Source organism: Bos taurus, chromosome 24 (genome assembly GCF_002263795.3).
Source record: "Bos taurus isolate L1 Dominette 01449 registration number 42190680 breed Hereford chromosome 24, ARS-UCD2.0, whole genome shotgun sequence".
Classification (NCBI taxonomy): Eukaryota; Metazoa; Chordata; class Mammalia; order Artiodactyla; family Bovidae; genus Bos; species Bos taurus.
The window spans coordinates 52,998,546-53,023,429 of NC_037351.1; the positions used below are offsets into that span (position 1 = coordinate 52,998,546).

General features: G+C 39.5%; 1 protein-coding gene and 1 long non-coding RNA gene across 3 annotated transcripts in view; one reads left to right on the plus strand and one right to left on the minus strand.

Annotated features, from left to right (window-relative positions):
* Window positions 1-24,884, plus strand: part of DCC (DCC netrin 1 receptor) — a 1,296,534-nt gene that overhangs the window by 1,261,139 nt on the left and 10,511 nt on the right. The gene's annotated exons all lie outside the window — the stretch shown is intronic.
* On the minus strand, window positions 4,652-10,615 carry LOC132343792 (uncharacterized). The gene is made up of 2 exons (XR_009492756.1): window positions 9,420-10,615; window positions 4,652-4,960 (listed from the first exon to the last, which is right to left on the minus strand). It is a non-coding gene; the product is annotated as an uncharacterized lncRNA (long non-coding RNA).

Here is a 24,884-nt window from a genome sequence, read left to right on the forward strand (position 1 = left end):
ATTTTGCACGTGCTTTGTCCTTAAATCCCATACCATCTTTCTAAAGTAGACCATGTCAATTTATATGGGATGAACCCAGAGTACAGAATAATTGAATAACATCTCCAAGGTCACAGTTAATAAAGGGCAAGGATAGGATATAAGTCGGTTTCTGCGTGACTGTAATACTTATTCTCTTTCACCAATTGCAAAAGTATAGCAGAAGAAAGACAAGAGTAAGTAAAGGCCCAGAGATAGAAAAGTACAAGACATTTTCAGAGTCTGCAGGTCAAGCATTCTTGCTGCAGAAGATGATTCATAGTGCAGTTATGAGATAATAAGCTGGAAAAGGGCAGGGTATTGTGATTGAAAATAGAGCAGAGCTTTGGGGAGGATCAAACGATAAACTGAGACGGAGACAGAAAGCATGTGATGGAGATTGACAGCCGTGAGAATGGATGGAAGAGACAGTTGCAAGAGTGATCTTCCCAAAGAAGAGACAGGTGACTGAGTGAATAACTGGATGTGGAGGAGGAGGCAGAAGGTGAGGTCCAAAGGACTCTCGTTGTAATCCTTTGTCTTTGGGAACATGGTGAGAAACAGGGAAGTGAACTGAGAGATTCCTCCTTGAGAGTAGTAGCGGGGGAGTAGGAAAGAGTGAAGTCAGTTCAGTTTGGGGTTAGCAGGTGCAAACTATTATATATAAGATAGATAAACAAGTCCTACTGTATAGCACTGGGAACTGTATTCAAAACCCCATGATAAGCCATAATGGAAAAGAATATAAAAATGTATTGTTGTATAACTGAATCACTTTGTTGTACAGCAGAAACTAACACAGCATTGTAAATCAACTATACCTTGATTTAAAAAGAAAAAAAAAAAGTGAAGTATGTTGAGCATAAAGAGGCAGTGGGACATCCAAGTGGAAATACGTAGTGTATGGATATGGCAGAGTGCTTACAATTCAAGAGGGAAGTCATACTGAAGAACAGGCTGGGGAATCATTCTCTGAGAGGTAAGAGTTTCAGCATATAGTAGACAGAATTAGATAACTACTCCCTGGGAAAGAATTTGAAAGGAAGAAAAAAAACTGTGAAAGTTGTACCGTGAGGTAAATCTACATTTTATGAAGGAATAAAGAAGAGGTCCCAGAAGTATTTTTCAGAAGCCAGGAAGGGAGTGTATTTCAAGGAAAATATAGTTTTAAGTACAATAGTTCTTTGATTCAAAGTTACCATAGAATTATTTTTCCTCTAAATGCTTTTGTTTGCTTTTTTAAGCTAATTGTTATTGAAGAATAGTTGCTTTATAATGTTTTGTTAGTTTCTACTGTACAGCAAAATGAATCACCGCGCATCTTTTGGACTTTCTTCCCATTCAGGTCAGGGCGGTGCATTAAGTGGAGTTCCTGTGCCATCCAGTGTTCTCAGGAGTCATCTATTTTATACATAGTATCAATAATGTATACGTGTCAATTCCAATCTCCCAATTCTTCCTACCCCCACCATTTCCCCTTTGGTATCCATATATCTGTTCTCTCCATCTGTGTCTCTATTTCTGCTTTGCACATAAGATCATCTATATATTTTCCTAGATTCCACATGTTATGTGTTAATATGATATTTGTTTTGTTATAAAAATATCAAATGCCCAGGAAAGCTATGAACTCCCATCTACCCACCACCAAGATTCTACAGTTAACTTTTTGCTTATTTTCTTTGCCACATATTTATTTCTCTAGCCATCCATGTTACTTTTTTTTTTTTTTTTTGCATTTCAAAAGAAATCGTAGACATTAGTTCACTATAACCCACAACACTTCAGCACATATTTAAGATAGCGTTGCCTAGGGAGTGCGCCACTGATTTAGTTGTATACTTTTAGAGGGGAAAATAAAAACTATAATAATTGTACAAAATCACTTGGAAGAAACATTCTGATTTCAGGGAAATTGCTGTGAGCCTTAGAACTGAGGAAATGTAATACTAACAAATCCCATGGAAACGTTTAGAGGGCACATACTCATTAGACTGAAACATTATGAGGGTGTTTATGACCTTGATAGCTGACATTTCTATCAATTAGTGAGGGCAAAAGCCAGGTGACCAGAGAGCCATGGGGAATAGGTAAATAGATGATGTTCAAGGGTAGACAAGCCCTGGAAGTATGATCGCAAGCGCGGGAAAGCAGCCGGTCAGCGGGGAAAATGGCAGTGTTCACGTAAGGTGCTGTCAGGGCAGACGTGGTCTCTGGGGCGGACGCGGTGATGTGAGCTAACTCTTAAGACACTTGAGAAGGTTTTTAAAATGTGTGGCCATGCTCCATTGACTAATTTTCCTTAAGCCTTCTTTTTGTTTTTTTTAAATATTCTATTCAAGTATAGTTGCTTTACAATATGTTAGTTTCTGCTGTACAGAAAGTGAATCAGCTATACACATACATATATGTGTGTGCTCAGTCATGACCAACTCTGTGTGACCCCATGGACCGTAAACCACCAGGTTCCCACATCCATGGAATTCTCCAGGCAAGAATACTGGAGTGGGTTGCCATTTCCTTCTCCAAAGGGATTTTCCCAACCCAGGGATTGAACCCAAGTCTCCTGCATTGCAGGGATTCTTTACCCTCTGAACCACCAGGGAAGCCCAGATTCTCATTAATTAGCTATTTTATACAAGAAGTACAAAATAAATATATCAATACCAAGGGGAAGGGGAGTGGGCAGAAGTGGGAGACTGAGATGGACATATAGACATTATTGATTCTATGTATAAAATAGACCTAGTGAGAATCTTCTATATTTTACACGTTAGTTTACTCATTAGTTATCTATTTTATACATAGAATCAATAATGTCTATATGTCCATCTCAATCTCCCACTTCCACCCACTCCCCTCCCCCTTGGTATCCATATGTTCATTCTCTATGTCTGTGCCTCTATTTCTGCTTTGTTAATAAGATTGTCTATGGTAATTTTTTCAGATTCCAAATATATGCATTAATATATGATATTTGTGTTTCCCTTTCTGACTTAATTTACTCTGTATGACAGTCTCTAGGTGCATCCATGTCTCTACCCAGTTTTATTGACTCAATTTGATTCCTTTTTATGACTGAGTAATATTCCATTGTGTATGTGTGCCACATCCTCTTTATCCATTCCCCTGCTGATGGACGTTTAGGTTGCTTCCATGTCTTAGCTATTGTAAATAGTGCTGCACTGAATATCGGGGTGCATGTATCTTTTTCAATTATAGTTTTCTCTGGTATATGCCCAGAGATGGGATTGCTGGGTCATGTGACAGTTTTATTTTTAGATTTTTAAGGCGCCTCCATACTGTCCTCCGTAGCAGCTGTGTCAATTTACATTCCCACCAGTAGTGCAAGCGGGTCCCCTTTTCTCCACACCCTCTCCAGAATGTATTGCTTGTAGACTTTTTGATGGTCATTCTGACCAGTGTGAGGTGGTATCCAATTGTTTTGATTTGCCTTTCTCTACTAATCAGCAATGTTGAGCATCTTTTCATATATGTTTGTTGGCCATCTATATGTCTTCTTTGGACAAATATCTGTTTAGGTCTTCCACTCATTTTTAATTGGGCTTTTTTAATATTGAGTTCTTGAAGCTTTTATAATATTCTTGTGCCTTGAAAATACTAATCATGTTGTGTTCTGGTCAGTCTGAGAGACATACATGTAATAGTTGGAAAATATTGGGTTACGATAGTTATGTACTAAGTCTCGAATATAATCTGAAAGTTATATTTATGGCCATAATGATGATATCCATATGGATGTGTGTATATTTCAGTATGTGTGTGCATGCATATAATTTGATGACTTCTATTAAAGATGAAGTCAGACTAAAAAATCAATTATTTCAGGATATTACTATATCTGTTTTAGAGTAATAAGATTTTACTATAAAAACAGAATCCTCTGTGGCAATCAAATCGTTTTCACAAAGAGAAATATTTTCAATATTTACAAAGTAAACTGATTTTTGAAAAGTGAAAATTATTACACTTACACATCATATGAAATATTTACCAGGATTGTAATTGCTGCATACTAATGTGGATGAATTTGGACTGTGATGACATTCTACACAAAGTACATAATTACAAATGTTGTACAAGACTGATGTTGGATTTCTGTAGCATTTCTCCTTTTTTCTGATGTTTTCATGAAAGATGAAAACAGTATGCAGTGTCGTTTGTTTCCTTATGAATTGAGAGTTGTTTCTCTGAAGTTTGATCACTAGGATATCATCAAAAATGAGATAATAAAGGAGGGATTTTTAAATCTATTTTTCATGAAAAACAGAATTGACAGTTTTCTTCCTTGGAGTACAAAACAGCTGAATTGCAGTAACTATAAATAAACAGCTCAAACTTGTTGCTTCTTGAGGCAATCTGGGTAAGAAAATTTAGAAAATTAAATTATAGATTTGGACAGAGGATACAAAGTTCCAGACTATTTAGAAATGATCTGGAATAGCCATGAAATTAACTGAGAAGCCTCTTGACTTTGATATTGTCTGCAAAAGGACACAGGAAACCAAAGTAGACCTTTTTAAGTGAGTAATGGAAGCAATATTGAATCAGCATTTTTACCTTCAGTTGTGGGATCCTGCAAGTAAGTAACACAGAGGTTTAAAGTTTGTCGTTTTCAGTTTATTTTGGTATTTTATTAATTTATGGTCTAGGAACCTCAGAGAAGGATCAGGAGAAGAGAGGAGAGGTAGAACTGTTCTGGTAAATTCATTTCTCATGATCATTGATGACTTTCCTAGAACCTATTTCATAGAGTTTCTAAACCAAGAGGCAAGGAACAAGTAGAATCGTAAGTTCAGTATCTTTGCTTCCTCATGTGCCTGTTGTTGCTTTGGTCTGCCTCAGTCTTGTTTCCAGGAATGAATTCCACAAAGTATGAAGTCAGCTCTGTTCTGCATAAATCAGGCACTGATGTTAACTCCTAAGACAAAAGGACATATTAGACGGAGGTTTTGTCCCTCAGGGCTTCTTGGCCATCCTACGCTTAGTCATTACTTCCCAACATAGACTTTATAGAATGACTCATTCTCAGTTCCAGCTCCTTTAAATCCTCTGTAAGGCTCTCCCTTATCCGTTATAAAATGCAAAATAAACACCTCTCTTGTATAAAGGATTTTTATGGATTCTAAGCTATCTGGGACAATATTTAATTCATCTTTCCAAGACAGGTTTTCACTTTCTCCCCTCCAGGATTTTGGAAACTTGACTATTTTCTTCAATTATTGCTGGGTAGGTTCTGATGTGCCCAAGATTCCAGCTTGCAAAGGTATGAAGGTACAATAGACCACAAATATGTAGAACTAGGAAAGGGTATATCTTTATAATTGAAGCAACTAGAACTTGGTATTTCCTCAAGGGAAGAATTGAACTACTTTTGGATTATTATGTAGTTGTTCAAAGGGACCCCAGCCTCTGGAATCTAATGCCTAATGATCTGAAGCAGAGCTGCTATAATAATAATAGAAAGAAAGTTCACAATAAATGTAATGCTCTCGAATCATCCCCAAACCATCCCCCCCAACCCCGGTCCGTGGAAAAATTGTCTTCCATGAAGCTGGTCCCTGGTGCCAAAAATGTTGGTCTAGAGGAAAAAGGGAGATGGAAAAAATATCAATATCAGATTTGAGAGGTATCTCAGAAACCACAAACATCTCCCCTGCTGCCGCTGCCAAGCCGCTGCAGTCGTGTCCGACTCTGTGCAACCCCATAGACGGCAGCCCACCAGGCTCCTCCATCCCTGGGATTCTCCAGGCAACAATACTAGAGTGGGTTGCCATTTCCTTCTCCAATGCATGCATGCATGCTAAGTCGCTGCAGTCATGTCCGACTCTGTGCGACCCCATGGACAGCAGCGCACCAGGCTCCTCTGTCCATAGGCTTCTCCAGGCAAGAGTAGTGGAGTGGGTTGCCATGTCCTTCTCCAACATCTCCCCTGCTCAGTTGCAATGATGACAGAAAACTTATTAGTAGAAAAGAATCTCTTATATGGTTCTTTTTGTGATTTACCTTTAAAATGTAATCAAGCCCAAGAGAAAGACAATAATGTTAATAGTTTGTCACTGGTTGAATTATTGGGTCATTTTCTATCATGTGTCAGGATGCAGAGCTGTATGATGGCTCTTGGTATCTCACATTGGATGTGCACAGAAAGAAGAGTAAGGGGGCCATGTGTGGGGAGAACTATCCGGAAAGAAAGGAGTACAAAAGAGAAAAGAAATTTGAAGACACTCTTTACCCTCAGCATTACTCAAACAAAGACAAACCATACCAACCATGTACTATATTTTTCCTTTAATTTTATTGTATTAAATAGTTATTTAAAATCTTGTTTCCAGTGCATAGCCAAGTAATTCAGATTATATAATTATATGTATATATAATTATATATATATATATATAATATACACATACATATATAATACTTCAGATTTTTAACCTTACACATTACAAAATATTGAGTATTCTCGTTGCATTGTCATAGGTCCTGTTGCTTCTCTCTTTTACGTGTATAGAACCATGTATTTGTTAATCCCATACGCCTACTTTGTCCCTCCAGCCCATCTTTCCCCTTTGGTAAATTTGTTTTCTATGTCTGTGGGTATATTTCTGTTTTGTCTGTAAGTTCATTTGTATTTGTTTTTACTTTCCACATATAAATGATATCATATGATATCTTTCTCTGCGGGCTTACTTCGCTTAGTATGAGAATCTCTAGGTCTGTGTTGCTGCAAATGGCATTAATCCATTCTTTTGGGGGCTGAGTCATACTCCATTGTGTGTGTACCACAGCTTTAACCACTCCTCTGTCAATGGATGTGTAGGTTGTGTGCATGACTTGGCTGTTGTAAATAGTGCTATGAATATTGGGGTACATGTATCTTTTTGAATCGTGGTTTTCTCCAAACATATACCGAGGAGTGGGATTGCTGGGTAATATGGTAGCTCTATTTTTAACTTTTTAAGCAAACTCCATACTGTTCTCCATACTGACTGTTTCACTTTACATTCCTGTCAACAGTGTTGAAGAATTCCTTTTTCGTCACACCCTTTCCAGCATTTATTATTTGTAGACTTTTTGATGATGGCCATTCTGAGGTAAGATGGCCATTCTATCTAAGATTAAATGATACCTCATTGTAGTTTTGATATGAATTTCTCTAATAATTAACAATATGGAGCTTCTTTTCATGTTCCTTTGGCCATCTATTTATCTTCTGTGGAGAAATGTCTATTTAAACCTTCTGCTCATTTTTTTGACTGGATTGTTTTTTTATATTGAGTTGTTTATATATTTTGGAGTTTAATTATTTGACAGTCACATTGTTTGCAAAGATTTTCTCCAATTCTGGTTGTTGTTTTGTTTTGTGGTGCGGTTTTCTTTGCTATGCATACGTTTTAAAGGTTACTTGGGTGCCATTTGTTTATTTTTGCTTTTGTTTTCATTACTCTAGAAGACAGATCCAAAATGATATTGCTGCAATTTATGTCCAAGAATATTCTGCCTATGTTTTCCTCTAGGAGTTTTATGGTATATGATCTTACATTTACATATTTGATCCATTTTGAGTTTCTTTTCGGACGTGGTGTTGGAGACTGTTCTCATTTCATTCTTTTACATGTAGCTGTCCTGTTTTCTCAGCACCGCTTATTGAAGAGACTTTTTTTCTCCATTGTATATTTTTGCCTCCTTTGAGTAGACAAATTGACCACAAGTATGTGAATTTATTTCTGGGCTTTCTAAACTCTTCCATTTACCTCTGTGTCTGTTTTTGTGCCAGCATCATACTGTTTTGATGACTAGCTTTCTAATATCGTCTGAAATTTGGGGAAAAAAGTCCTCCAGTACTATTAATCTTTAGCGAGATTGTTTTGGCTATTTAGAGTCTATCGAATTTTCATACAAATTTTAAAATAATTTGTTCTAGATCTGTGAAAAATTCCATTGACAATTTGCTAAGGATTGCATTGACTCTGCAGATGGCCTTGGGTTTTGTGGTCCTTTTAACAAAATTGATTCCTCTACTCCAGAAAGATGGTATATCTTAACATCTGGTTTTGCCATCTTTAATTTCCTTCATTAATGTCTCATAGTTTTCTAAGTATAGCTTTTTGCCTCCTCAGGCAGGACAGCTAGTTATTGTAGTCTTTTTGATGCAATGGTAAATGGGATTGTTTCCTTAATTTCTCTTTCTGATCTTTTGTTCTTAGTGTTTAGAAATGCACCAGATTTGTATGCATTAATTTTGTATCCTGCAAGTTCACCAAATTCATTGATGAGCTCTGGTAGTTTTCTAGTGGCATCTTTAGGAGTTTTTTATATGTAGTATCATGTCATCTGCAAACAATGACTATTCTCTTTACTTTTCCTATTTGGATTCCTTTTTTTCCCATTTTCTCTAGGACTTCCAAAACAATGTTAATAAAGGTGGCGAAATGCACATCCTCATGTTGTTTCTGATCTTAGAGAAAATGCTTTCAAGCCTTTCACTGCTGACTATGATCTTAGCTGTAGTTTTGTCATCTATGGCCTTTATTATGTTGAGTTCGGTTCCCTCTATGCCCAATTTCTGGCGAGTCTTTATCGTAGATATTAAATTTTATCAAAAGCTTTTTCTGCATCTATTGATATGGTCATATGGTTTTTATTCCTCAGTTTGTTAATGCGGTATATCACACAGATTAATTTGCAGTTTCATTTGCAGATCCCTTCTTGGGTGAATCCTAGATGGGACTCTGTACTTCCTGGACTTGGGTGATTGTTTTTCTTTCCCATGTTAACTTTCAGCTATTATTTGTTCAAATATTTTCTCAGGCCCTTTTCCTCTCTCTCCTTCTGGGACTCCTAAATGCGAGTGTTGGTGTCTTTGATGTTGCCCCAGACATTTCTTAAACTGTCCTCATTTCTTTGGATTCTTTTTTTTATTTCTGTTCCATAGCAGTGATTTCCACCACTCTGTCCTCCAGCTCACTGATCCATTTTTATGCATCCTTTATTCTACAATTGATTCTTTCCAGTGTATTTTTCATTTCAGTTATTGTATTCTTTAACTGCATTAGGCTGCCTTTTATATTTTCTAACTCTTTATTAAAAATTTTTTGTAACTTCCCACTCTGTGCACCTATACTTTCCCCAAGACTTTGGATCATGTTTACAATCATTACTCTGAATTATTTCTCAAGTAGATTGCCTGTCTCCATGTCACTCAGTTTTGCTTCTGGAGTTTTATCTTGTTCCTTCATCTAGAGTATATTTCTCTACCATCTCATTTTATCTAAATTTCTATTTGTATGTATATATATGTCAAGGTAAGTTATGTTTCTCAACCTTGGAGAAGTGCCCTCTGCAGCCGATGTCCTGTATGCCCCAGCAGTACACTCACCTCTCATCACCCAAGGGCCAGAGACCGGCTGGTTCCAGGGTAGGTTCTGACCTTCGAGCTTGTGCAGGGTTCCTGGCAGGAAGGACTGTGCCTGCCCACTGGTGGGAGGAGCCAGTTCTTATCCCTCTGGTAGGCAGCCATGTCAAAGGGTGTGCCTAGAGGTGGGTGTGGGCTTAGTAAATCTTTAGGTAGCCTGATGCATAGGGATATGTTTCTACCCTGATGCTTGTTTGGATTGTGGTATCCCAGTGCTAGAGCCTGCAGCCTTTTGGGTGGGGCCAGGTCCTGGCACTTCTTACTCAATCAAGCAAGATGTCTGCTACCAGCAGGAGTTCAGGTAGATGAACACTCCCTGGTATTTCCATCACTAGCTTTTATGACCTCAGAGAGAGCCACAGCCACCCCCTGCCTCCCCAGGAGATCCCCCAAAGGTCAGCAGGTAGGTCTTGCCCTGGCTCCTACGAAGTCACTGCTTTTGCCTTGGGTCCTTGTGAACATGAGACCTTGTGTGTGCCCTCCACAAATGGAGTTTCTCTTTCCCAAAGTCTGGTAGAGCTGCTGCAATCAAGCCCTGCTGCCCTTCAAAGCCAAATGCTCTGGGGCTCCTCCTCCCATTACCAGAACCTCCACCTGGGGCGGGAGGTTGGGGGGTGGTCTGTGCTGAGGCTGAGAACTCTCACTATTGTGAGAGAATTTCTGTTAATTATTCTCTGGTTTGTGGCTCACCCACCCAGGTAGGATTTGATGATATTGCTAGTGTGCCTCTCTTACTGTCTTGTTGGGTTTCCTCGTTATGTCTTTGGATGTAGAATATCTTCTTTGTTGAAGTGAAGTGTTAGTTGCTCAGTCGTGTCTGACTCTTTGCAACCCCATGGACTGTAGCTCTCCAGGCTCCTCTGTTCATGGGATTCTCCAGGCAAGAATACTGGAGTGGGTTGCCATTCCCTTCTCCAGGGGGATCTTCCCTGAGATGAAGGCAAAAAGAGCAAGAGCTTGTTAATGTATTCTCTCTTCTGTCACCCACTACCACCATCCCACACAGTCAGTGCTGTTTTCTCTCATTTTCTTCCATTCTCACTCTCTCCTTTCCAAAGCGAACAATGTCTTGCTTTCCGTCAAAGCCTACTTGGTAGAATTATATTTGTATTTTTTTTTTGTCTAAGAAAGAACACATACTTTAAAAAATAGTAGTCAAACCCCATTTACCAGCTGAATAGCTTTGAGCAAATTCCTTATCTTCTTTGAACTTTGACTTTTCTATCTTCATGTCGTGAGCAGTAAGATGTTTTGAAGGGTTTATTTTAAAGAGCGTATTAGACAATTTAGGCAAAAAAAAAGTTTTCTTGTAAGTTATGTGCCTTTGGGAGAGAAGATACCTAGGTTTTGCTCTTTTCCTCTTTGGGTTCCAGTTCATGGAAATAAAAGAGGGAAAAAATGCTGATAACCAAATGAGAATCAAGTATCCCAAAGAATCATGACCGTCTGGAATACGTGGGTGGAAGTAGCTGGGAGGCTTATTCTTCCTTGACTGCAGGACTGTTGGGATCACCAGCAGTGAACTAGAACAGAGAGACGGCTGTCTACCCTGCTAGAGGCTGACTGTGTCTTGTTTGCTTAACAAATGCAGCCTCTGGAAATTTTAGGGAGAGAAAGTTCGGGGTCCTCTATGCCAGGGGTCCCCAACCTCCAGGATCTAAAGTCTGATGATCTGAGGTGGAGCTGATGTAATAATAATATTAATAGAAATAAAGTGCATGATAAATGCACATGAAGAAAATAAGGAAAATCGCTCCATCGTGTCCAACTCTTTGCGATCCCATGGACTGTAGCTTATCAGGCTCCTCCATCCATGGGATTCCCCAGGCAAGAGTACTGGAGTGAGTTGCCATTGCCTTCTCCAGAGGATCTTCCCAACACAGGGATCAAACCCAGGTCTCCTGCATTGTAGGCAAATGCTTTGCTGTCTGAGCCACCAGGGAAGTCCTAATGTCCATGAGTCATCCCAAACCATCCCCTCCCCACCCCAGACTGTGGAAAAATTGTTTTCCATGAAACCAGTCCCTGGTGCCAGAAAGGGTGGGGACTGCCTGTGTCCCAGCATACACAAGGTCTAAAAACTTGAATAGTGACCATTAGTTCATTAATTGTACCTTCCCACATTCCACAGAGTGGGGGCCCAATGAAAGTCAGCTTACTTGTTCCTAGAGTAGTTCCCCTTACTTCTTAATGGGGAGGAGTAAAGAACGGTAGTCAGGTTGGCAGAAGCCCCTCCTTAACACAGCCTCAATGTTTTATTTATCTTAGAGGAGAAACAGGCAGGTTGGAATAACACAAAGCTTCTATTCCCAGAAGTGGTACTTAAATGTTTATCCCCCTTTAAATGTAATACACATAGTAAACCAAATGTTTAAGATCGATGCCAAAATTTCATGTTTGAAATTTTATCCCTTCTGAAGAATGCCTGAAGCTATTGCATCTAGGTAAATACAGTTACTCTCTTTTCAGTATTTTGTGAACATGAAAAGGTAGGGAGTATTACACAAAGTTTTCGATTTACATATGTCGTATTTCTTCTATAACCTCAAAAACTCCTTGCATGTGAGAAGTGTGTACGTCTGTATGACACTTTTATATTCCCCCAAACAACCTGTGCACAGGGCAGTTACATTTTAATGAGCACATGTTAGAATAACATTATGGTTCATGTGGAAACTAGACCAAGAGAAGCTCCTTTGTGTGTCTCGTATCACAGAAGAGGTGAGACAAAGTGGAGATAAGAACTCAGGCCTCTGCAAAGCTACCCATTTTAACCTTACTCGTAAGGGTGAAGGAGTGGAAAATGAGATAGGAAATAGGAGAATGTAAATAAGGATGTAAAAATTAATATTGAAATCAGAATCATGCTGCGCATCAGCCTCTGATTTGACCCAGCTGAGTCTGTACAGTTCACTCCTGCTGCAGCTTAGTCTAATGTTTCTCACCAAGAACTGTTTTACCCAGGAGAGCCCTCTGCAGGGAGGTGCTAACAGGAGTCTGCACCTGGCAGTCATACATTATGTACCTTATGAGCAAATGAAATGTTTAATAACTGCACTGTGAAAATAAAACTTAAAACAGTAAATTCCTGCTGAGGCGGCTCATCTCCACCTGATGTGCAGGCCCATCTCAAAACACCAGCATCCTTCGCATTTCCCCCGACTCACTGGGTCGCTCTGGGGAGAGCAGTATTAAAACCAAAGCTGTGCTCACTTAATTAGCTGTGTATCGGTGTAAATTCATTTATTTATCATATCAGCATCATGTGTTTCACCTAAGGGTCGCCTGAAACACTTCTCCAACAGGCACCCTGGGGAGGAGGGAAAACTACAGCTATTGCAGACTAAGCATCTGTAAATTTTAATTTTTCAATTAATCATGGGTCATTTAAACACACAGTAATTTGATATTGCTTATTTTAGGTTGAACTGTCTGATGTTAGTCTGAAATAAAAAAGCAAAACAACCATAATTATTGTTACGGTTTTTCATTAATAACTTTAAGAGAAAATGATAGAACATTTTTCTATAGAGAGAACCAATTTAAAATCCAATTATCATAACTCATGAGTTAATGATTCACTTGCTAGATATTTCTTTAGATTCATTTTTACCAGAGAATTAGCTACACTTCCTAAATCTTAATAGCCAAAACATCCCCAAAAATGAAATATATAGGTAGAATACTTATAATACTTAGTAAAGTTAAGTAATAGGTAGAATAGCTTCCCTGGTGGTTCAGACAGTAAAGAATCTGCCTGCAACACAGGAGACCTGGATTCGATCCCTGGGTGGGGAAGATGCCCTGGAGAGGGAATAGCTACCCACTCCTATATTCCTGCCTGGAGAATTCCATGAACAGAGAAGCCTGGTGGGCTAAGCCCATGGGGTTGCAGAGAGGCAGACATGACTGAGTGACTAACACTTTCACTTCACAGAATATTTTCTCATATAATTTTTACAGCTAATAGCTAAAAGATAAAATTGTTTAACCTTTATAGAAATTAAAATGACCAAGACCAAAGAAATTAGGCTATGGGGTAAAAGTCACAAAACTACAAAGAATGGCTCTCCTAAGCCCCAGGCTGGGATTCTCCCTCGGTATTTGGGTATGTACTTGAGCACTCATTCTGTGCTTGGAATTCCTTGTGTAGTTAACACACATTTTACTATCACAGGGGAAAAATAATACAGGAAATCAGAAACCTTTTGTCCTGTTCTCCCTCCTCAGCTTTGCTCACCTTCAGCTCTGAAATGAACATGGGTTTTCTTTATCACATTCTCAAAAGCATTCTTCATTTTGGGGAGTGATCACAGAGCATCTTGACTGCCAGGCTAAAATTATATGAAATTAGCATCTGGGAGCCATGAAGAGAGTTCTTTGATTTTTCTTTATTATTATTTTTCAAAAAATTTATAAGATTTTTATACAATATTTAAAGGTTACTTTCCATTTACAGTTATTATAGAATATTGGCAATATTCCCCATATTGTAAAATACATCCTTGAGCCTGTCTTATGCCCAGTGGATTGTAGCTCCCATACCTCCACCCCTATACTGCCCCTCCCCACCTCTCCCCTCTGGTAAAACATTGTGTCTCTGAGTCTGCTTCTTTTCTAGTTGTACTCACTAGTGTGGTGACATTTTTATATTCCATATATAAGTGATGTCAAACAGTATTTGTCTACAATTTATTTCACTTAGCATATTGCCCTCCAAGTTTATCCGTGTGGCTGCAAATTTTATTCTTGTTTATGGCTGAGTAGTAATGTGTGTGTGTGTGTGTGTGTGTGTGTATCTTCATCCATTCATCTGTGGATGACTTCCTTGGCAATTGTAAATAATGCCACTATGAACACTGGGGTGTACACATCTTTTTGAATTAGTCTTTTTTTCTGATATATATACCCAGAAATGTAATGGAATTCCTGGGTTATACAGTGGTTCAATTTTTAGTTTTTTGAGGAACCTCTCATACTGTTTTCCACAGTGGCTGCACCACCTTACATACCCACCCCAGAGTACAAGAGTTCCCTTTCCTCCATGTCCTCACCAACATTTGTTATTTGTATTATTTTTGATGATAGCCATTCCGACAAGTTTGAGATGTCATTTTATTGTGGTTTTGACTGCATTTCACTGATTATTAGCAATGTCAAGCGACTTTTCACATGGTTGTAGCCATCTGCATATCCTTTTTGGAAAAAAATGTCTATTCAGTTTTACTGACCATTTTTTAATCAAGTTGCTTTTGTGATGTTGAGTTTTAAAAACTGTTTGTATGTGTTGGATATTGATCTATTATTGGTCATATCACTTACAAATATTTTCTCCCATTCGGTACCTTGCCTTTTCATTTTGTGGATGGTTTCCTTTGCTGGGCAAAAGCTTGTAAGTTTGATTAGGTCCCATTTGTTTATTTTTGCTTTTATATCATTTGATTTAGGAGATATAAAATATGGATTTACGTCAAAGAGTGTTCTGCTTATGTTTTCCTCTAGGAGCTCTATGGTATACAGTTGTACATTTAGGTATTTAATCCAGTCTGAGTTTACTTTTGTATGTGGTGTTAGAGAATGTCTAATTTCATTATTTTACATGTAGCTGTCCTGTTCTCCTAAAACCACTTATTGAAGAGACTGTATTTTCTCCATTGTATATTCTTGCCTATTTTGTTGTAGATTAATTGACCATAAGTGAGTGGCTTTGTTTCCAGGCTGTCTGTCCTGTCCCATTGATCTGTGTCTCTGTGTCTGTTTTGAGTGTGTGTGTGTGTGTGTGTGTGTGTGTGTGTGTGTGCGTGCACACGCTCATGCCAGTACCATACTGTTTTGATGACTGTGGCTTTTTAATATAGTCTGAAGTCAGAAATATAATTCCTCCAGCACTATTCTTCTTTCTCAAAATTGTTCTGGCCATTCAGAGTCTTTTGTGTTTCCATACAAATTTCAAAATTATTTGTTCCATTTTTGTGAAAAATACTGTTGGTAATTTGATAGGGATTGTATTGACTCTGCAGACTGCTGTAGGTAAAACGGTCATTTACTAGTTTTGATTCTTCTAATCCAAGAAAACAATATATCTTTTCACCTGATTGTGTTGTCTTCAATTTCTTTCTCATCAAAGTCTTACAGTTTTCAGAGCACAGGTTTTGAGCATTCTCAGGTAGGTTTACTCCTCGGTATTTTACTCTTTTAAATGCAATATTAAGTGTCACTATTTCTTTTATTTCTATTTCTGATACTTCATTGTTAGTGTATAGAAATGCAACAGATGTTTGCACACTAATTTTGTATCCTGCAAGTTTACTGAATTCATGGATGAGCTCTAGTAGTTTTTTGGTGATATCTTTAGGATTGTCTATGTACAGTACCTTGTCATCTCCAAACAGTGATGGTTTTACATCTTGGTTTGCAACTTGGGTTCCTTTTATTTCTTTGTACTCTCTGATTGCTGTGCTTGGACCTCCAAAACTACATTGAATACAAATGGCAAAAATGGGCATCCTTGTTGTTCTTGATCACAGAGGAAATACTTTCAGTGTTTCAATATTGAGTATGATTTTAGCTATGTGTTTGCCATGTATGATCTTTAGTATGGAGCGTTCTGCTCCCTCTGTGCTCTTTTTTCTGGAGAGTTTATTATAAAGGGATGTTGAACTTTTTGCAAAAGCTTTTTCTACATCTGCTGAGACGATCACATGATTTTTATTCTTCAATTGGTTAATGCAGTGTATCACACTGATTTACAGGTATTGAAAGATCGTTGCATTCCTGAGATAAATCCCACTTTAATCATGGTGTATGAGTCTTTTGGTAGAAAAGGAAGGGCCCAAATGAACTTTTTGGCCAGCACAATATATTGTTCAATTCTAATATTTTTTTGAGGGTTTTTGCATCTGTGTTCATCAGCGATACTGGTCTATAACTTTCTTTTCTGTGATATATTTCCTGGTTTTGGTATCATAGTGATGCTGCTCCTAAGTCGCTTCAGTTGTGTCCGACTCTGTGCGACCCCATAGACGGCAGCCCACCAGGCTCCCCTGTCCCTGGGATTCTCCAGGTAAGAACACTGGAGTGGGTTGCCATTTCCTTCTCCAATGCATGAAAGTGAAAGTGAAGCCACTCAGTCGTGTCTGACTCTTTGCAACCCCATGGACTGCAGCCCACCAGGCTCCTCCATCCATGGGATTTTCCAGGCAAGAGTATTGGGGTGGGGTGCCATCACCTTCTCCCATAGTGATGCTAGTCTTATAGAAAAAGTTCTTAAGTACTGCTTCCTCTGTAATTTTTTGAAATAGTTTCAGAAGCATGTGATAACTCTTACCTAAATGTTTGGTAGAGTTCACCTGTGAAGCCATCCGGTCTTGGACTTCAGTTTATCGGGAGTTTTTAATTACTAATAGGATTTTAGTACTTATATTTGCTCTGTTCATATTTTCTATTTCTTCCTCATTCAGTCTTGCAAGATTGTACCTTTATAAGAATTTGTTCATTTTATTGGCATTTAGTTGTTTCTGTGGAGAGGGCAATGGCACCCCACTCCAGTACTCTTGCCTGGAGAATCCCATGGATGGAGGAGCCTGATAGGCTACAGTCCATGGCGTCACTAAGAGTTGGACACGACTGAGCGACTTCACTTTCACTTTTCACTTTCATGCACTGGAGAAGGAAATGGCAACCCACTCCAGTGTTCTTGCCTGGAGAATCCCAGGGACGGGGGAGCCTGGTGGGCTGCCATCTGTGGGGTCACAGAGTCGGACACGACTGAAGCGACTTAGCAGCAGCAGTTGTTTCTGTTAGTTTCTTAAGATCGTTTGTATTTCTGTGGTGTTAGTTGCAACTTTTTTTCATTTCCAATTTTATTGACTTGGGTTATCTCCCTTTTCTCTTGATATGTCTAATTTATCAAGTTTATTCTTCCAAAGAACCAACTCATTATTTTCATTGATTTTTTGGCCTACTGTGTTTTAAAGCCTATTTCATCTATCTCTGCTCTGATTTTTATGACTTATTTTCCTCTACTAACTTTGGACTTTGTTTGTTCTTTACCTAGTTCTTTAGGTGTCAGGGTAGGTTGTTTATATGAGACTTGTTTCCTGAGGTATTCTGTATCAGTATAAACTTCCCTCTGAGAACTGCTTTTGCTGCATTTCGTAGGTTTTGGATTGTTGTTTTCATTTCTCTCATCATTTTCATCTCCTCTTTGATTTCTTCAGTGGTCCATGGGTTGTCTAGTAGCATATTATTTTAGCCTCCACATGTTTATATTTTTGGCATTTTTCCTTGTAGTTGATTCCTAGTCTTATTATAGTTAGAAAAGACATTTGATAGAACAGTTCAACTTTGTTAAATTTACTGAGGTTTGTTTTATATCCTGGCATGTGATTTATCCTGAATAATGTGCATTCTTCAGCTTTTGGATGGAATGTTCTATAAATATTAGTTAAGCCCATTTGGTTTAATGTGTTCAACTGTGTTTACATGTTGTTTTCCTGTGTGGATGATCAATCTGCCCATTGATATGATATTAAAGTCTCCTATTATTGTTACTATTAATCTTCTGTCTATTAATATTTGCCTCATATATTTTGGTGCTCATGTATTGGGTATACATATATTTACAACTGTTATATCACCTTCTTATACTGATTCCTTGATTATTATGTAGTGTATGTTTTTGTCTCTTGTAGCAGTCTTTAAAATCTATTTTATCTGATATAAATATTGCTACTTTTTCTTCTGATTTCCATTCGTGTGGAATACCCTTTTCCATCCCCGCAGTATGAATATGTCCCTGGATCTGAAGTGAGTGTCTTGTAGGCAGCATATATATGGGTCTTGTTTTCATATCCATTTAGCCAGTCTATGTCTTTTGGTTGGAACATTCAGACCATTTAAGGTAACTATCAATATGTATGTTCTTATTGCCGTTTTGTTATTTCGGATTTGTTTTTGTAGGTCTTTTTTATTCCCTTTCTTATTTTGCCCTCGATTATATGACTATCTTTAGCATTGTGTTTGGATTCCATTTTGCATGTAGTTCTAAATTTTTGGTTTGTGCTTACTATGAGGATTTTGTGTAGCAATCTATGTGTAGATATAAATACATATATATGTGCTACAGTCCATGGGATCACAAAGAGTGGTACATGATTTAGCTACTTAACAACAATGTGTGTATGTATATATGTGTATTATGTGTGTGGTCTTCCCTGGTGGCTCAACAGTAAAGAATCTGCCTGCAATACAGGAGGTGTGGGTTTGATCCCTGGGTCCGGAAGATCCCCTGGAGGAGGAAATGGCAACCCACTCCAGTTTTCTTGCCTGGAGAATCCCATGGACAGAGGAGCCCGGTGGGCTACAGTCCACAGGGTCACAAAGAAAGAGTCAGACACGACTTACTGGCTAAACAACAACAATGTACGTGTATAAGTGTATTTGCTTGATCCCTTCATTTCAAATGTATTTTAAAAACCCTGCTTAGGTGTTCTCCTTCCCTGATAATTAATTTTTGATATCATATTTTACTTCAAATTGTTTTATGTATCCCTTAACCTCTTATTGTGGATATAGATGCTATCTTTGTCTTTTAATCTCCCTAGTAACTTTGTATGTGGATGATTTCCTGTCTTTACCAGTGAGCTTTTCTGTTTCATAATTTTCTTATTGCTAGTTGTGGGCTTTTCTTTTTTCACCTAGAGAAGTTCCTTTACAATTTGTTGTAAAGTTGGCTTAGTGGTGCTGGACTCTTGGTTGCAGGTTTTTGCTTTCCATTTGCTGCCTTTAATAGTCTCTTTTTGTCATTTAAAGTAGTATGTCTTGGTGTGTTCCTCTGAGTTACACACCAAAGTTGCTATGTGGGACTTTGTGCTTCTTGGACTTGGGTGACTCTTTCTTTTTCCACACTTGGGGATTTTTCAGCTTGCATTGGCCTGGATCCACAGGATCATAGTTTTCAGGGTAGGTCTGATGGAGCATGTCTAGAAGCTAGTGCAGGCTTTCTGGAGGGCAGACCTGGTGCCTGCCCACAGAGAGAAGAGCTGGGTCTTGGCCCTCTGTTGTCCAGAGTCATGTCTAGGGCTTGTCGAGAGATGGCTGAGGGCTCAGGAAGATTTTAGACATTCTGTCTGTGATGTCACCCCACTCCGGTACTCTTGCCTGGAAAATCTCATGGACGGAGGAGCCTGGGACGGAGGAGCCTGGTAGGCTGCTGTCCATGGGGTCGCTAAGAGTCGGGCACGACTGAAGCGACTTAGCAGCAGTAGCAGTCTGCTGGTGAGTGGGGCTGTGTCCCCAGCCTGTTAGTTGTTTGGCATGAAATTTCTCAGCACTGGCATCTTCAGCTTTTGGATGGTGCTAAGTCTTGGGGCCAATGAGCCAAGATGCCAGGAGCAGTGTTCACATCATAGAATTTCCCCAAATATGGCTGTTACCAGTATCACGTATCCAGGGTGAGTGGCAGCCACCTCCCCAGGAGGCTTTCCAAGACCAGTAGGTAGGTCTGGCCCAGGCTCCTATGAAAGCCACTGCTTTGCACTGGGTATGTGTCAGATTTTGCATGTGCCCTGTAAGAGTGAAGTCTCTATTTCCCCTGGCCTTCAAAGTCACATGCTTTGGGCGCTTATCTTCTTGATACAGGACTTCCAGGCTGGGGAGCCCAACCAGCGGCTTGGAATTCTCACTGTTGTGGGAGAACCTCTGCAGCACTGTTCTCCAGTGTGTGGGTTGCCTGCCCGAGGGTATGGGGTTTGATTATATCATGACTCTACCCGTCCTACCTGTCTCACTGTGGTTCTTCCTTTATGTCCAGTTGTGAAAAATCTTTTCTGGGAGGTTCTTTTTCATCAGTGGTGGTTCTGAAGATAGTTGTGACTTTGGTGTGCTCATGAGAGGAGGTGAGCTCCGGGTCTTTCTATCCGACCTCTTGGCTGCTGGCCCATTTTCTTTTCCTTCGATATATTACTCTGATAAGACTCAGAAAAACTTCACTGAAATTAAGAGAAATGTTATTAAATTTATGTTAAACTAATTATGAGCATAATTGCAGTTCTCCAAAGTGAATAAGTAAATATGAAGCAAAGTCTTCTCCCTAGATCTACAATAGGAAAATCTGTCAAAAATCCTATCATTTCTTGACACTGCAGAACAGGAGTTTAATACCCTGAAGTAAATGCTTTTTCTAATTGCTACTGTTTTCTCTAGTTCTCTGGGAGGGTATGATTGTCTTCCAGTGTGTCAGAACACCATCAGGCAAGGCAAAGGCTATCATGCCTTAAAATAACTCATCATATAGAAAGAGTACTGAAAGATGGGGGATCAGGCAAGACTGCAAGAACATAGTTGGCTTTTAAACTGGTGTATAAGCACAGTGTACCAAAACGCAGATAGCAACAGAGGAAGTGTGACAAAGCCCATCTGCAGTTTAAATGACTATGTTGAAAATACAGAAGGAAATGAGGATGAATGGACTTAGGATAAATCACCGAGCAACACCCACAGTCCATCAGCAGATGAGAGGCTGCAAGATGGTTCCTAGAGTCCTGTTCAGATTGGACTGAGCTCTCAGACATCACCTACTAATCCAAACGCCGGGTGCCACTACTCCATCACTGTCTGTGCCACAAGACTGCTTGTTTTATAGGAAGAAGTTTGCTTGGTTTAAGTGGGATAGAAAATAGATTCAGAATGAAGCCTTTGGAAGAGCCACAGGTAAGGTCTCAAGCATGAAGTGATAAAGGCATGCCTCATAATTCTTCAGAAGAATAAAGATGCAGACTAGCAAATCAAGAGCCAGGAATACACAGTGAGGGAATAGGTGAAGAAAAGTTTCCAAGCCAAAACATTTGAGATTCAGAGTATAAAATACTGAATCTACCCAAATACAAGTGTATATAGCACAGGGACAGAGTTAATGCACATTCAAAAGCAAGTGTGTCCGCTATCCGTGGAAATCTATTCATGGAAATCTTTGCTTTAAACATTTGTTCCGCTTTACTAAAGGGCACTCTTAAGACCAAAGTTGTCTTATTGGCTGTTGATAAATCTCTCCTGGAAAATTTTTCTCATACTCTTTAATTCCCCATTCAGGAAAAAGAAAAAAATTAGGCCATATAATATGCCAGATAAAGTGCTAATACTGAACTCGAGAGACCCTTTAAATTCTTCTCTTGTACTGGAATGTTATTGAAATTAGATTCTACCTTGACCTCTTGATCTTCAGGGACCTCAGTGTTATCTTCAGCAAAATAATGGGAAGGGCACTAGTTGAACTCCAAGGGCCGTCGAGGTTCCAGCGTTCTAAACTTCTTTGCAAATGTGAATATTGCTTGAGAAAAGAGTGTCATATGAGGTTTAAACACTAGGCAATGTCTTTGATTCCTTTTGTAAAATGCACAGTGTCTTGCCTGTTATTCAACACTCAGCAGGTGTAAAACTGTTGCCTGGACACTAGAGATAATCAATTATTATAATTATCTTCTAATGAGTTTGAGCTATGGTACTCTTTAGGCATGTCTGCATCTTATTATAATAATACTAATGCTTCAGATGCACTATAATACATCGTTCAGTTCAGTCGCTCAGTCATGTCCGACTCTCTGCGTAGACCTGCCCAAATCATTAGAATCCCCGGCAGAAAATACTCCATTAGAATGTGTTTTAATAGTGAGAACTATAATTTCTCTGTGTAAAACTACCAAAAAAGTAGTTAAATAATTTTTATTCTTAAATATATTTCCCAGTATACAACAGGGACAGGCTTGATTCAATTTTCTGCATAATAGGTTAAACCTATACTATTTACTTCTTTTGTGTGTAACTCTCTTTGTATATATCTCTATGCTAAAGTGAATTGATTTGTGTTAATTCATGAATATATGTTGCATGTGTTAAGGGTTAAAATGTACACTTTTCAAAAAAATTACTTAAAAACTGAAATTTAGGCAGAGATCAATATGGGAGACTAGGATGTGGAGCTCACCTCTTCCTACAAATCCTTCAGAAATATATCTATATTTGGAACAATTCTAACAGAATACTTACTGAATGTTGGCAGAAGATCTCATACAACCAAAGCTACAAGAAAGAGATGACCATGTAACTGGATAGGATGAAGTGGGGAAAAAAGAAATGGCACCCCATACCTGGCAGGGAGTTATGAAATGGGAAACATTCCCTCACGCTAGGAATCTCCTTCTCTGGCTGGGAAGTCAGCTGGGACAGATTGGGAGGATCAGAGGAAAGGGCAGTAGCACAGAAGGTCCTTGCCACCTCACTGACTCCCCAGCCCCAGACACGTGTCTGCTGGGTGCCCAGTGCCTGGGTTCTGAAACTCAGACTTGAGCAGCCAGACCCAGGGAAAGGACTTGGTTTGGCTGCAGAGAGGCAGCCTGAAGGGCCTGGAGTGTGGTCTAGGCCACAACTGGAATGCAGTAGGATGGAGGCTGCGTCCTCCGTAAGAGCCGCATCGTCAACACGTGCCCAGTGGGAGGTTTGTGGGCCCATCGCAGCAGCCTCACTTCAGTGTGCTCACAGTGGGCGCTACTCCACTGCCACAAGCTCTGGGAACATGCAAGCACAGGTAGGTTGCCATCACGTGAATGACTACCGGGCGATTCCTGGTAATCCCACAGTGGGTGCTGGTGCACTACGCCAGCAAACTCACACTGGCAGCTCTGTGAGCACCGTGCTTGGGGGGACATCCGAGCTGATTACTTACTGTTGCGGAGGTTGATCCAAGGATGGTGCCAGCAAGAGTGTACTCTGTGGGTGCCCGCACTAGGTGGCAGGCGATGTCACAGAGTACATGTCCTTGGACAGTTCCCGGGAAGGAATACACACCTCCTTCCCAGTGGAGTGCTCTAGTCCTACTACTGATACCACTGGTTAAACTTGGGCCTGTGGGCTTCTATTCCAACAACTGGGGAGCAGACCCTGCCACTGAAAGGGCTGTGACAACCACAGAGCAAAGAGAAGGCCTCACCCCACATCCGCTGAAGGCTCTGGTCACAGCAACACACACTTTATCCAGGGCCAGCACAACCTAAAGAAAGAAATGGCAAGCATCCATACCAAAAACAGCCCTCTTGAGCCAAAAATATTGGACTCAGGCTATACAAGGGCACTCCCATATAAAAACAGCCCTTCAAAACCACAGTAGAAAACTGTTTATCCTAAATTAATAGAATCAGAGAAATATGAAATGAAAAAGCAGAGGAACCATTCCAATTAAAAAAAAAAAAAACCCACACAAGACAAATCCCCTGTTTTAAAATATGAAATAGACCTCTCCAGTCTACCAGGGAGAAGGCAATGGCACCCCACTCCAGCACTCTTGCCTGGAAAATCCCATGGACGGAGGAGCCTGGTGGGCCACAGTCCACAGGGTCGATAAGAGTTGGACATGATTGAGCGACTTCACTTTCACTTTTCACTTTCATGCATTGGAAAAGGGAATGGCAACCCACTCCAGTGTTCTTGCCTGGAGAATCCCAGGGACGGGGAGCCTCATGGGCTGCTGTCTCTGGGGTCACACAGAGTCGGACACAACTGAAGCGACTTAGCAGCAGCAGTCTACCAGACTCTGAGTTCAAAAAGGAGGTAATAAAAATACTGAAGGAATTAAGAAGGACTATCAGTAGAAACGCAGATCACTGTAACAAGGATCTAGAAACCATAATGAGCCATTCAAAATTAGACAAGTCAATTACTGACGTGAAAACCAAGTTACAGGCAAAAAGTACCAAACTAAATAATGCAGAAGAATGAATAAGTGATTTTGAAGACAGAATAACAAATTATACAATCACAGCAGCAGACAGAAAGACAAACAAAAAGCAATGAAAGAGAGATCTGTGGGATAATATAAAGGGTGCCAATCTATCCATAAGTAGGGATTGCAGGAGGAAATGAGATCAAAATGTATTTAAAGAAATTATGGCTGAAAATTTCCCAGACCTTAAAGAAGGAAAAAAGATGCCCAGTTACAGAAGAACAGAGGGTCCACAATAAGATGAGCTTGAAGAGAGACCCACACTAAGACATATAATTAAAATGGAAAAAGTTAAAGCAAGAATCCTAAAGGCAGTGAGAGCAAAACAAATTACAGGTGAAGCCCCCCCCATAAATATATCATCTGATTTATCTATACAAAGTTTATAGGCCAGAAAGAAGTGGCTAGATATACTCAAAGTCCTGAATGGGAAAAACCTGCAACCTAAAATACTTACCCAGCAAGATTAACATTTAGAATAAAAGGAAGGAGAGAGAGAAAATTTCTCAGACAAGCAAAAACCAAAGAATACATCAATACTGAGCATAGAGGGATGGTATGGGGAGGGAGGAGGGTTCAGGATGGGGAACACGTGTATACCTGTGGCGGATTCATGTTGATATATGGCAATAACCAATACAATATTGGTTATAAAA